At 45.6% G+C, this 12,455-nt stretch overlaps 1 protein-coding gene across 8 annotated transcripts in view; it reads right to left on the bottom strand.

The window, feature by feature from the left end:
* TRIM26 (tripartite motif containing 26) overlaps positions 1-12,455 on the bottom strand; it is a 59,830-nt gene that overhangs the window by 37,101 nt on the left and 10,274 nt on the right. For 6 of the 8 annotated variants that reach the window (XR_005010850.1, XR_005010854.1, XR_005010852.1 and 3 more), the window contains 2 exons: positions 6,565-6,666; positions 4,682-6,066 (listed from right to left, as the gene is read on the bottom strand). The gene's annotated coding sequence lies outside the window, so the exon portion shown is untranslated. Of the gene's footprint in view, positions 1-483; positions 1,217-4,681; positions 6,067-6,564; positions 6,667-7,147; positions 7,253-8,076; positions 8,329-12,455 lie in introns of those variants that run through there. The other 2 variants (XR_005010853.1, XR_005010847.1) reach the window with 2 other exon arrangements.

Genomic DNA, 12,455 nt, shown 5'->3' on the forward strand with positions numbered 1-12,455 from the left:
CTGTCACATGAGTCTGAGTCACATGGAAGTCTGAGCCACACGAGCCTGTGGTGGGAGGAGCTTGCCAAATGGGTGGAGCTGGAAATGAGACAGAGCAGTCAGAGCTGGGAAAGAGAGAGTAGGCAGAGGAACTAGCATGAATGAGAGAGGGAGTGATTTTGCTTAAGGGAGCTGGTTTGTGGGGAGGACTGAAGGAGGGAAGGCTTGGGAATGTTGATGCTCTCTGTATTGGTAATGTGTACAGACTCCTTGGTTACTATGATGGATTTCTTTGTTGCTATGATAGATTTGGCTTTCTGGTGTTTGAATAAATGTTTTGGTTTCGTCTTCCATGGAGAAAGTGTTATATCTTACAATTCAAACCTGGGAATTACCCTGCATATTCATAGCAGTCGCTGGGGGTATCACACTGGCAATATATATTACTTGCATCTTAAAGTGATAGATAAATATGAGTCATTGTTACCAACATTTTTATTAATTCTCCTCTCACCTCATGAAGGTTACATCCTAGGAGCCACTAAAAAAGGTTTAAACCAGTCAGAGAGCTGGTATAAACCCCAGCCAGACTGGGGGTTTTATATTTATAAGGTGATAACATCTAGCTGCAGAAATCCAGAAGGACAAAAATAAAAGTGTTACAGGGAAGTCAGTGGAATTGAGGAAGATGAACAGATTTTTTTTTCTCTTGATCTTGACTGATTTCTTGATTGACTGGTTTGATTGAATATAAAATCTTGATCAATTTCTTCCTGATCTGTCTCTTCATTATCTAGTAGCCAGTTTTTTAAAAATCATATATCATATGCATTTAAATTTATACATACAGAAGGCAAAATCCAAAATCTAAGGGAAATGCTGTGTGTTCTTCCGTTTGTCATTGTCCATATGGTGGCTCTACGTGCCATAAGCATTCAATTCAACAAGCATTTATTAAATGCCTACTTGATACAAAGAACCTCTAGACCAGAGTCACAAAAATAACCATTCAAGGCCCTTCTCTTACATTCCCCTGGAGGATGAGCCTTGCTCCCAAGTAAGTAACTATAAATACAAAATGTTTTCAAGAGGGAAAAATTACCAGGAGAATGAGGAAAATACCTTACGGAGCCAAGTGGCACCTGAACTATGCGCTAAAAGAGGCTAGGGATTTTGTGAGGCCGAGGAGAGACAGGAGCACATTTGGTGAACCATGGAGAAAAACAAGGAGAACCATCTGTGGAAAAGCACAGAGACAGGAAATGGAATGTCACATTAGGGGAATAGCCAGCAGGCCAGACTGCCTATAATGAAGAGTAAATGAAGGAAAGTAATATGAAAGATGATAGGAAAGGGGGCCATGTTGCTAAAGGCTGAGAAAGAAGGGCTGGTGAAAGAAATTGTTCAGTCATTTTAGTCATGTCCAATTCTTTTATGACCCCATTTGGGATTTTCTTGGCAAAGATCTTGGCGGGGTTTGCCATTTCCTTCTCCAGTTCATTTTACAGATGAGGAAACTGAGGCAAACAGGGTTAAGTGACTTGCCCAGGGTCACACAGTGAGTAAGTGTCTGAGGCCAGATCTGAATTCAGAAAGATAAGTCTCCCTGACTCCAGGTCTAGCACTCTGTCCACTGCGCCATCCACTAGCGGCCCCATGATGAAAGAGGAGACATTAAATAGACAATTGTTTCAAGAAGTCTCTTCCTAGATTTTAGAGTCAGAAAAGACTTCAAGAAATCATCTGATCCAGCCCCATTGCCTTCAGTTAGGTAATGTATCCCCATTTTACTTTGTTAAGGTAAATTCTGACTGGCAGTATTATTAAATCATCAGGAAATAAGAAACTACAGTGACAAATTTCTACGAAAGGAAGCAGTGTGATGTAGTGGAAAACACGTTGGATTTTAAATCCCAGGACCTATGTTCAAGTCTACATGGAACTTTGGATAAGTCACTTCCCTTCATGGCCTTATTCTCCTCATTTATACACTAAGGGGGATGGATAGGTAACCTCTGTGAAAAATGACTTCTAGACTCAGAGCTCCACCAGCCCCAGTCTTCTGCTTCAAAGTTCTTCAGAAGGACACTACTGATAATCAGATGGCACTGAATCTTCTTAATCCTGGTCAAATCCAACCCAAACCTAGATTGATTCTATGCTACTAAGGCCTGGGTAGAGCCAGATTCCCAACACTGGGGGTGGTATTTCCTGTCTGGATGGCAGGTGGTATCTGTCTCTGTTGACCAAGATTAAGAGACCTAAGCTGCATACTCAAGATCTCATTTTAACACAACCCACATCCCAGTATTTTGACCAGAGTTGACTGGCATCCCTTGGGAACACCTACTCTTTGTGAAGGATATACAACCGTACCCCCAAATCCCAAATCAAGCCAGGTCTGAACTGGCCCCCTTGGCGGGGGGAGAAGTTTTGGACTGAACTCCCACGCAATACATGTCAAGCCAGCTTGAGAGAAATAAAAATGTGGACCCGACCTAATCATTTGTCTCTTTCTTAGAACAAACTCTGGTTTGGGGCTTTTGGGGTTCACAATTAAAACTGGGGTTCAACACCTCCCAGGTCATACTAAGCAGTATGAAAGCATGGAAAGAGTATTTAGGAGACCTGAGTTCAAATCTCACTTCTCTAACCTCCTTTAAGAGCAGGGACTGCTTTTTTGTCTTTATATCCCTAATGCTTAGCACAACACGCGGCACATAGTAGGGACTTAATAAATGTTTGCTACTTGATTTAACCTCACCTGTAAAACAAGAGAGCTAAACTAGATGGCCTTTGAAGTCCTTTTCAGTTCTATATCAACGATCCTTTCAGCCATAAATCCCATGAGACTCTGTGATTCATATTCATATCATATTGTACGACTACAAATGTTTTCAGTGTTGTATAATATGCCAACGTACAAACTTATCTCAAATGCTCCATGGCACTCCTGTGTTGGTTTTTAAAAGACCAACAAAAAAGTTGATGGAATACGTACGTGTGTGTGTGTGTGTGTGTGTGTACATGTACATGTGAATGCACGTCCTATGTCAGGAAAATCGCACATATAATTACAGAAGGCCTCTTGAAAAGTATTGATTATAAAAACTATACTTTGGAGTCAATACAGCTGCTCAAAATAATGTAGCTTGCTTTGATATCAAATACGTGAAAGATTGATGAGGCAAAAGAGGAGGAAATATCTTTTGGAGATATAGGATACCCGGGCTCATATTTTCAGGGATTAGTCAGCTCACTAACCCTAAGAAATATATGACCATTCTTGCTCTGCCTTTGGCTTATAGCACTTGCTGACTCGAATGGGCTTTATTAGATGGAGAAAATGCACAGAGAATGGTATCAGGACAACAGAAAAGGGAAGACAAAGGAAGAAGACAAAGAGAGGTACACTCTCAAACTTTTTAAATGAATCGTTTGTAGATTTGCTTTTAAATTATCATCAATCTGAAGCCTTCTAAAAATAATGGGTTAAAGCCAGGGGTGTGCTTAACAACAAGCTGGAAGTGGGGGAACGTACATATGAAATACTTTTAAGTTTAATCTTCAGTATTAACATTTTCTTTATCACTTTCTTAAGTTTAAACAATCAAAAAGCAATAAATCAAGTCCTGATTTGTAGCATTTACTGATTTCTGAAATATAAATGCTCACACTGAAAATTTAGCATACTGCGGGTTAAAGGCAACAAATGAAATCAAAGATGATCTAACAATGTTCCATGGTAAAGAACTGAGATTTAGGAAATCTTTGTAGAATTTACCAATCCTTAAACAAAGCCCCTCTGAGTTCTCCCTTGCTTACAAATGGTCCAAGAGAAAATGCCTATTCAATGACCAAGAAGGAAGGCAGGGAGTGAGGAAGAAGGGGAGGAAGGAAAGAGAGAAGGAAGGGAGGAAAAGTGGAAGGAGGGAAAGAAGGGAGGGAAAGAGGAAGAGAGGGAAGGAAGGAGGGAAAAAGGAAGAAAGGAAGGAGGGAAGAAGGAAGGAAGGGACAGAAGGAGGGAAAGGGAACAGTGGTGGTGCCACTATGGTCTAGTACTTTGGAATGTTCCTCTCTTTATACCGTTTTGTGTCTTTACCTTCGAGGAGAGGCAGTGTGGTACAGTGCAAGAATCACTGGACATGGAGGTCATCACAAGACTACTTCGGTCCCATCCTTAGATAAGTCCTTTCATCTTTCTGCTCCCCACTTTTTCCATCACTAAACAGGAATAATGATACCTGCCCTGTCTACCTCAATGTAATAACGTATACGAAGAATTATATAATGTAGGTTATTACATACTCCTTCAGTCTAATTTATGTCTCTCACTTTCATTTCCTTCACCATTAGGAGTGAACTACAGAGGTAAAACTAGTCATTTTTACTACCACCACCTTCCCCACCCCAATCCAGGAGTGCAAAATTCAATAAACTGTGTACTTCTTCCATGTCTCCTCTGCCAACCCTCAAGATGAACCTCCATTAAACTCTTATCCACTGTCCATAGGACATTTTACCATTATATACCTCTCCCAATTCTAAGACCCCATTTCTCTGTCTTTGGCATGACTCCTTAAGGCATTGGGGTAACTCTGGCTCCATTCCCATCACACCCTATACCTCCAACAATATTCCCTTTGGCCTGAAGAGCTGCTCTACAACTCCAATCCATTTCCCTATAGACCCAACATCTTACCCTGTAGTGATGACTGGCATCTTCTATGAGGATTTCCGCATGCTCTTTATGCTGTGGGGACCCTCACACAGAGCTCTTGAGGGATCTCTCTGCACAATAAGATTTCACGTATTGAACACAAAGGTGCATTCTCTTGATTCATCCCCCTTGAAGCCCCCAACCAGCCATCCGCCAACGTGGCTAAAAGCTGAACTTCAGAAATGGCTACTTGTAGAGAGTACAGAACAATTTTCCATGGAAAACTAACACTGCTTCTTACGGTGACGATGCAGTCATGGCAAAATATGTGTCCGTACTGAAGACCCATGGGTTTGGTCAGATAGTCCAAGCAGGAAGGATAAAACAGGTCTTTCCCAATGTTTTCCATCACCACAGGTGCCATATTGGTTTTGATTCCCTCTTATTCTCAAGATACTTCTCCCAAAAAGCTCCTTCAAAACCCATGTCAATGCACCAACCACGCATTTGTAAGCTCCTTGAGGGCATAGACTGTCCTTTGTCTCTTTTTAATCCCCAGCCTTTAGCACAGTGCCTGGCACACTGTTCTTGTTCAGTTCTTCCTTCAATTCTCTGTGACCCCATGAACCAGAGCATGCCAGGTCCTTCCGTCTTCTTCTTGTAGTCTATCCAGATTCATACTCGTTGCTTCCATGACACCAACTATCCCCCTCATACTCTACTGAACCCTCCTCCTTTCATCCTCAGTCTTTCCCAGCATCAGTCTTTACCAATGAGTCCTGTTTTCTCATTATGCTACCAAATTATTTAAGTTTCAGCTTCAGTATCTGTCCTTCCAATGAATAGTCAGTTAGTTTTTTTAAGTAATGACTGATTTAATCTCCTTGCTGTCCAAGGGACTCTCAAAAGTCTTCTCCAGCACCATGACTCAAAAGCACTGATTCTATGGCACTCAGCTTTCCTTATGGCTCAACTCTCATCGCCATATATTGCTATTGAAAAAACATAGCTGTGACTGTATAGACCTTCGTCAGCGAGGTGCTATCTCTCCTTTTTAGTATGTTGTCCACATTTTCCATAGCTCTCCTTCCAAAAAGCAAGTGTCTTTTAATTTCACGACTGCAGCTGCCATCTGCAAGGATTTTGAGCCCAAGAATATAAAATCTGACAGTTTCCATTTCTTCTCCCTCTATTTGCCAGGAAGCAATGGGACCAGATGCCATAATCTTGTTGTTTTTTTTTAACGTTGAGTTCCATGCCAGCTTTTACATTCTCCTCCTTCAACCTCAACAAGAGGCTACTTAATTCTTCTTCAATTTTTGCTACCAAAGTGGTATCATCTGCGTATCTGAGATTGCTGGTGTTTCCCCCAGAAACCTTAATTCCAGCTTTTGATTCATCCAGCCTGGCATTTCATATGATGTACTCTGCATATAAGTTAAATAAATGAGATGACGTATATAGCTTTATCATACTCCTTACCCCGTCTTTAACTAATCAGTTGTTCCATGCTCAGTTCTAACTGTTGCTTCTTGACCTATGTACAAGTTCCTCAGGAAACAAGATGATCTGGTACTCCCATTTCTTTGAGGACTTGTGACATTTTGTTGTGACCCACACAGGGTTTAGTGTAATCAATGAAGCAGAAGTACATGTTTTTCCTGGAACTCCCTTGCTTTCTCCATAACCCAGCAAATGCTGGCAATTTGGCCTGGCACATAGTAGATGCTTAATAATACTTACTGACTAAAAAATACTTAATAACCACCCACTATGTGCAAAGAACTGTGCCAAGACAGTGAGACTAGCCAGGGCCTCTTCTGGCTACTTCTAAACTAATCAGAATGCTCCTTTTTCAGATAAAAGGATCTACCAATCTCTCTCATATTCCCAGTCCTCTCTGCATAAGAGATTAGTCTCCTTACTTGGTCTCTGAGCCAGCTGAGAGTCCATTTTTCTTCAGTTATTTTTCTAGTAGTTGGGTAGTTTCAATTCCCCAAGCTCCATCACCGGAAGGAAATAAATGCCTGCAAGGAAAAAAATAAATGGCATGGCCAGAAGCAGATACTGACCTAAGGGCTAAGAGGCATACAAAAGATGAAGCAAGACAGTCTCTGCTCTCTGCCCTACAACCCAGTGGGAAGAGGGAAAGGACCATAAGATCAGATATTTAGAGCTCACGGTGCCTTAATGTTCATCAAGTCCTACTACCTCTTTTTAAAGAAGAGAGAAGTTAAGAAGTGACTTGCCCAGTATCACACGACTAGTAAGTTTTTGAAGCACTGTTTGAACCTAGGTCTTCCTGACTCCAAGTCCAGTATCCTATTCAACACAGAACATGTATACAAATAACTCTGACACACAGTACAGAGTAATAAAAGAGATCCAGACAAAAAGCTGTAAGAAATCAAAGAAACGGTTGACTATTTTTAGCTGGCAGAGTGTGAAGGAGGGCAAGCTGCAGGCGAAAACCACTGTCCAAAAAAGTTTCTGGAGATGGCATCTAACCTGAAGAAATACATGGTGGCATTCCAGGCATGAGTGAGAGAATGTTAGGATGCATGAGAAGTGATGACAGGAAGAGATCAGGAAACCAATAGCAGTTTACTTTATCTGGAACACATAATACATGAAGAAATTAATTCACATAATACATGTGAAATTAGTCTAGCCAAAAAATAGGTGGGGCCTATGTATTCTTTCTCCTAGGTAATGTGGAGCCACTGAAGATTTTCTAGCAAGGGATTAACATGGCCAGATTAGGAACATTACTTTCATAATTAATGAGAAGGTATGGCCCTGAGTGCCCTAGCCTAACCTTGTCTCAAACTGACTGAATAAAGGTGCCCTGGTCTAACCTTGTGTCTCAGGTTGACTTCACAAAAACCATTCTTCTCCACCCCAACCCCACTTCACCATCAGAACACTATAATACATGTAAATCAGCTCCATAAACATTTATCAAGATTCCCCTAAGTACATTATTCAAACTGTCCTGGCCTCTTCCTCAAGGAAGCCTCTTTTAGGAATCCAACTCTCTCTTCCTCTTCATCAGGAATTTAGGGCTGGGCATGAGTTATTCAACTTCTCGGGCCTGGAATATGGCTACTACTGATTTTTTTTTTATATCCTGTTCACTAAAGCAGCGTATGACCTTTTATTTAGCTGTTCGAATTATCCTTTTCATTTTTTTTTAATCACCTCACCCCCCAGCTCACAGAAGTTCCTTATTGGTCTCTGAACCCAAATAATAAGACTTCATTGCGCTCTTACTATATGCCAGGCACTGCGCTACACACTGGGAACGAAAAGAAAAGCAAAAAAAAAATACAACTGTCCCTGCCCTCCTTACGCTCCATTGGGGGAGACATGACGTACAATTTCCAAAGTGTCAGGTCTCCTGCAGAAAATGAAAATTTAACAATGGTCCAACGCACCAATGCCTAGACAAATAGTGTATCTCAGTACACTGCAGGGGATGATGCAAACCGTGACACCGAATCTGGCGAATCCAGCTTATTCTGCCCTGCAAGGCCTCCCTGAGCCCAGGCATCCTGGGCCATTGCGAATTGTCTTGATTTTTGTCTTGGACTTCAAGAGAGAGGGAGGCTGAGAATTTTGTGCAGCTGTCTTACTTAAATCCGATTCATGCACGAGCCAGAAGACATCACCCTTATGTCGTCGGTCCTCTTCAAAAAGGAATGACAAACAATAACGTGTACATAATTACATAGAAAGTAAATACATGGTCATTTTGGGGGGAGGGGCCACCTAACTCCTAGGGAAGGGACATTCAAGAAAGGATCCATCTAGAAGGTACGCATTTGAGTAGAGTTTTGAAGGAAACAAGGCACCTATGCAACAGTGAAACAGAACCGTATTCTTGGCACAGGAGACAGCCAACAAAAAAGTCGGAAAATAGGAGAATGAGTTTCGTGCGGGAACAGCAAGGCAGCCAGTCTGATCAGACCAAAGCAGAAAGGAAGGAGGGTAACGGATGTAATAAGCATTGGAAAAGTAGGCTGGGGCTAGGTTGTGAAGACCTTTGTGAGCTAAAGAAGCATTTATGGTTGATCCTAAAAGTGACAAGAAACCACTGAGCTTATTTTGGGTAGAGTGAGGCCACAGGGGGTCTTTCTACTGTTTCGTTCCTCCCCCAACTCGTTAGCCCAGCTTTCTTTTTACAGCCTTTTCACTTCCGCCAAAGGTCACCCATTCCCCACGCTTCCCATCTATCCCCACAATGTTTACTCCATTCGCAGTGTCTACGCCTGCTCACCAAACCACGTGGGACAAAGATGGCAGCCCACGCTCTCTTTCGTAAGCGTATTATTTCCCAGAACAAGATTTGCCGCTATACACTTTCCTTCCCACCCCGGCGATCTACGAATTCACTTCGCTCTAGTCCCCCACCTAACAAGCGAGTGATCCCCGGTACATCGGAAAACAGGCGCGCCGCCGACTTATCGTGTTCCTTTTGGACCCGCGCCGACGCTTATCCCGGGACTCGTCTCATACTTCCTTGGTCTCCGGGGGCCTGGTTCTCCCCTTTTCCTAGATCAATCGCTGTTTCGCCAGATCCGGTGACTTGAAGCCCCGCTCCGCGAGGCACTGCCCCCCTCATCTTCACCTTCCTAGAAAAGGCGCGATGCTCCGTTCCCCGATACGGGGGGGCCACTTGGTAACTAACTCATTTCACTTTCTCCAAGAGGCGCGATGCTCCGTACCCCGATACGGGGTGGGGCCACTTGGTAACTAACTCATTTCACTTTCTCCAAGAGGCGCGATGCTCCGTTCCCCAGATACGGGATGCGGCCACTTGGTAACTAACGCATTTCAGTTTCTCCAAGAGGCGTGATGCTCCGTTCCCCAATACGGGGTGGGGCTACTTGCTAACTAACTTATTTCACTTTCTCCAAGAGGCGCGATGCCCCGTTCCCCGATACGGGGGGGGCCACTTGGTAACTAACTCATTTCACTTTCTCCAAGAGGCGCGATGCTCCGTACCCCGATACGGGGCGGGGCCACTTGGTAACTAACTCATTTCACTTTCTCCAAGAGGCGCGATGCTCCGTACCCCGATACGGGGCGGGGCCACTTGGTAACTAACTCATTTCACTTTCTCCAAGAGGCGCGATGCTCCGTACCCCGATACGGGGCGGGGCCACTTGGTAACTAACTCATTTCACTTTCTCCAAGAGGCGCGATGCTCCGTTCCCCAGATACGGGATGCGGCCACTTGGTAACTAACGCATTTCAGTTTCTCCAAGGGGCGTGATGCTCCGTTCCCCAATACGGGGTGGGGCTACTTGCTAACTAACTTATTTCACTTTCTCCGAGAGGCGCGATGCTCCGTTCCCGATATGGGGTGGGGCCACTTGGTAACTAACTCATTTCACTTTCTGCAAGAGGCGCGATGCTCCGTTCCCCGATACGGGGGGAGGGCCACTTGGTAACTAACTCATTTCACTTTCTCCGAGAGGCGCGATGCTCCGTTCCCGATATGGGGTGGGGCCACTTGGCAACTAACTTATTTCACTTTCTCCGAGAGGCGCGATGCTCCGTACCCCGATACGGGGCGGGGCCACTTGGTAACTAACGCATTTCAGTTTCTCCAAGGGGCGTGATGCTCCGTTCCCCAATACGGGGTGGGGCTACTTGCTAACTAACTTATTTCACTTTCTCCGAGAGGTGCGATGCTCCGTTCCCTGATACGGGGCGGGGCCACTTGGTAACTAACTCATTTCACTTTCTCCGAGAGGCACGATGCTCCGTTCCCGATATGGGGTGGGGCCACTTGGCAACTAACTTATTTCACTTTCTCCGAGAGGCGCGATGCTCCGTACCCCGATACGGGGCGGGGCCACTTGGTAACTAACTCATTTCACTTTCTCCGAGAGGCGCGATGCTCCGTACCCCGATACGGGGCGGGGCCACTTGGTAACTAACTCATTTCACTTTCTCCAAGAGGCGCAATGCTCCGTTCCCCGATACGGGGCGGGGCCACTTGGTAACTAACTCATTTCACTTTCTCCAAGAGGCGCGATGCTCCGTTCCCCAGATACGGGATGCGGCCACTTGGTAACTAACGCATTTCAGTTTCTCCAAGAGGCGTGATGCTCCGTTCCCCAATACGGGGTGGGGCTACTTGCTAACTAACTTATTTCACTTTCTCCGAGAGGCGCGATGCCCCGTTCCCCGATATGGGGTGGGGCCACTTGGCAACTAACTTATTTCACTTTCTCCGAGAGGCGCGATGCTCCGTACCCCGATACGGGGCGGGGCCACTTGGTAACTAACTCATTTCACTTTCTCCGAGAGGCGCGATGCTCCGTTCCCGATATGGGGTGGGGCCACTTGGCAACTAACTTATTTCACTTTCTCCGAGAGGCGCGATGCTCCGTACCCCGATACGGGGCGGGGCCACTTGGTAACTAACGCATTTCAGTTTCTCCAAGGGGCGTGATGCTCCGTTCCCCAATACGGGGTGGGGCTACTTGCTAACTAACTTATTTCACTTTCTCCGAGAGGTGCGATGCTCCGTTCCCTGATACGGGGCGGGGCCACTTGGTAACTAACTCATTTCACTTTCTCCGAGAGGCACGATGCTCCGTTCCCGATATGGGGTGGGGCCACTTGGCAACTAACTTATTTCACTTTCTCCGAGAGGCGCGATGCTCCGTACCCCGATACGGGGCGGGGCCACTTGGTAACTAACTCATTTCACTTTCTCCGAGAGGCGCGATGCTCCATTCCCGATATGGGGTGGGGCCACTTGGTAACTAACTCATTTCACTTTCTCCAAGAGGCGCGATGCTCCGTACCCCGATACGGGGTGGGGCCACTTCGTAACTAACTCATTTCACTTTCTCCGAGGGGCCACTTGGTAACTAACTCATTTCACTTTCTCCGAGAGGCGCGATGCTCCGTACCCCGATACGGGGTGGGGCCACTTGGCAACTAACTTATTTCACTTTCTCCGAGAGGCGCGATGCTCCGTACCCCGATACGGGGAGGGGCCACTTGGTAACTAACGCATTTCAGTTTCTCCAAGGGGCGTGATGCTCCGTTCCCCAATACGGGGTGGGGCTACTTGCTAACTAACTCATTTCACTTTCTCCAAGAGGCGCGATGCCCCGTTCCCCGATACGGGGGGGGGCCACTTGGTAACTAACTCATTTCACTTTCTCCGAGAGGCGCGATGCTCCGTACCCCGATACGGGGCGGGGCCACTTGGTAACTAACTCATTTCACTTTCTCCAAGAGGCGCGATGCTCCGTTCCCCAGATACGGGATGCGGCCACTTGGTAACTAACGCATTTCAGTTTCTCCAAGGGGCGTGATGCTCCGTTCCCCAATACGGGGTGGGGCTACTTGCTAACTAACTTATTTCACTTTCTCCGAGAGGCGCGATGCTCCATTCCCGATATGGGGTGGGGCCACTTGGTAACTAACTCATTTCACTTTCTCCAAGAGGCGCGATGCTCCGTACCCCGATACGGGGTGGGGCCACTTCGTAACTAACTCATTTCACTTTCTCCGAGGGGCCACTTGGTAACTAACTCATTTCACTTTCTCCGAGAGGCGCGATGCTCCGTACCCCGATACGGGGTGGGGCCACTTGGCAACTAACTTATTTCACTTTCTCCGAGAGGCGCGATGCTCCGTACCCCGATACGGGGCGGGGCCACTTGGTAACTAGCATTTCAGTTTCTCCAAGGGGCGTGATGCTCCGTTCCCCAATACGGGGTGGGGCTACTTGCTAACTAACTTATTTCACTTTCTCCGAGAGGCGCGATGCTCCATTCCCGATATG

The sequence above is a fragment of the Trichosurus vulpecula genome, chromosome 7 (genome assembly GCF_011100635.1).
Source record: "Trichosurus vulpecula isolate mTriVul1 chromosome 7, mTriVul1.pri, whole genome shotgun sequence".
Lineage (NCBI taxonomy): Eukaryota > Metazoa > Chordata > Mammalia > Diprotodontia > Phalangeridae > Trichosurus > Trichosurus vulpecula.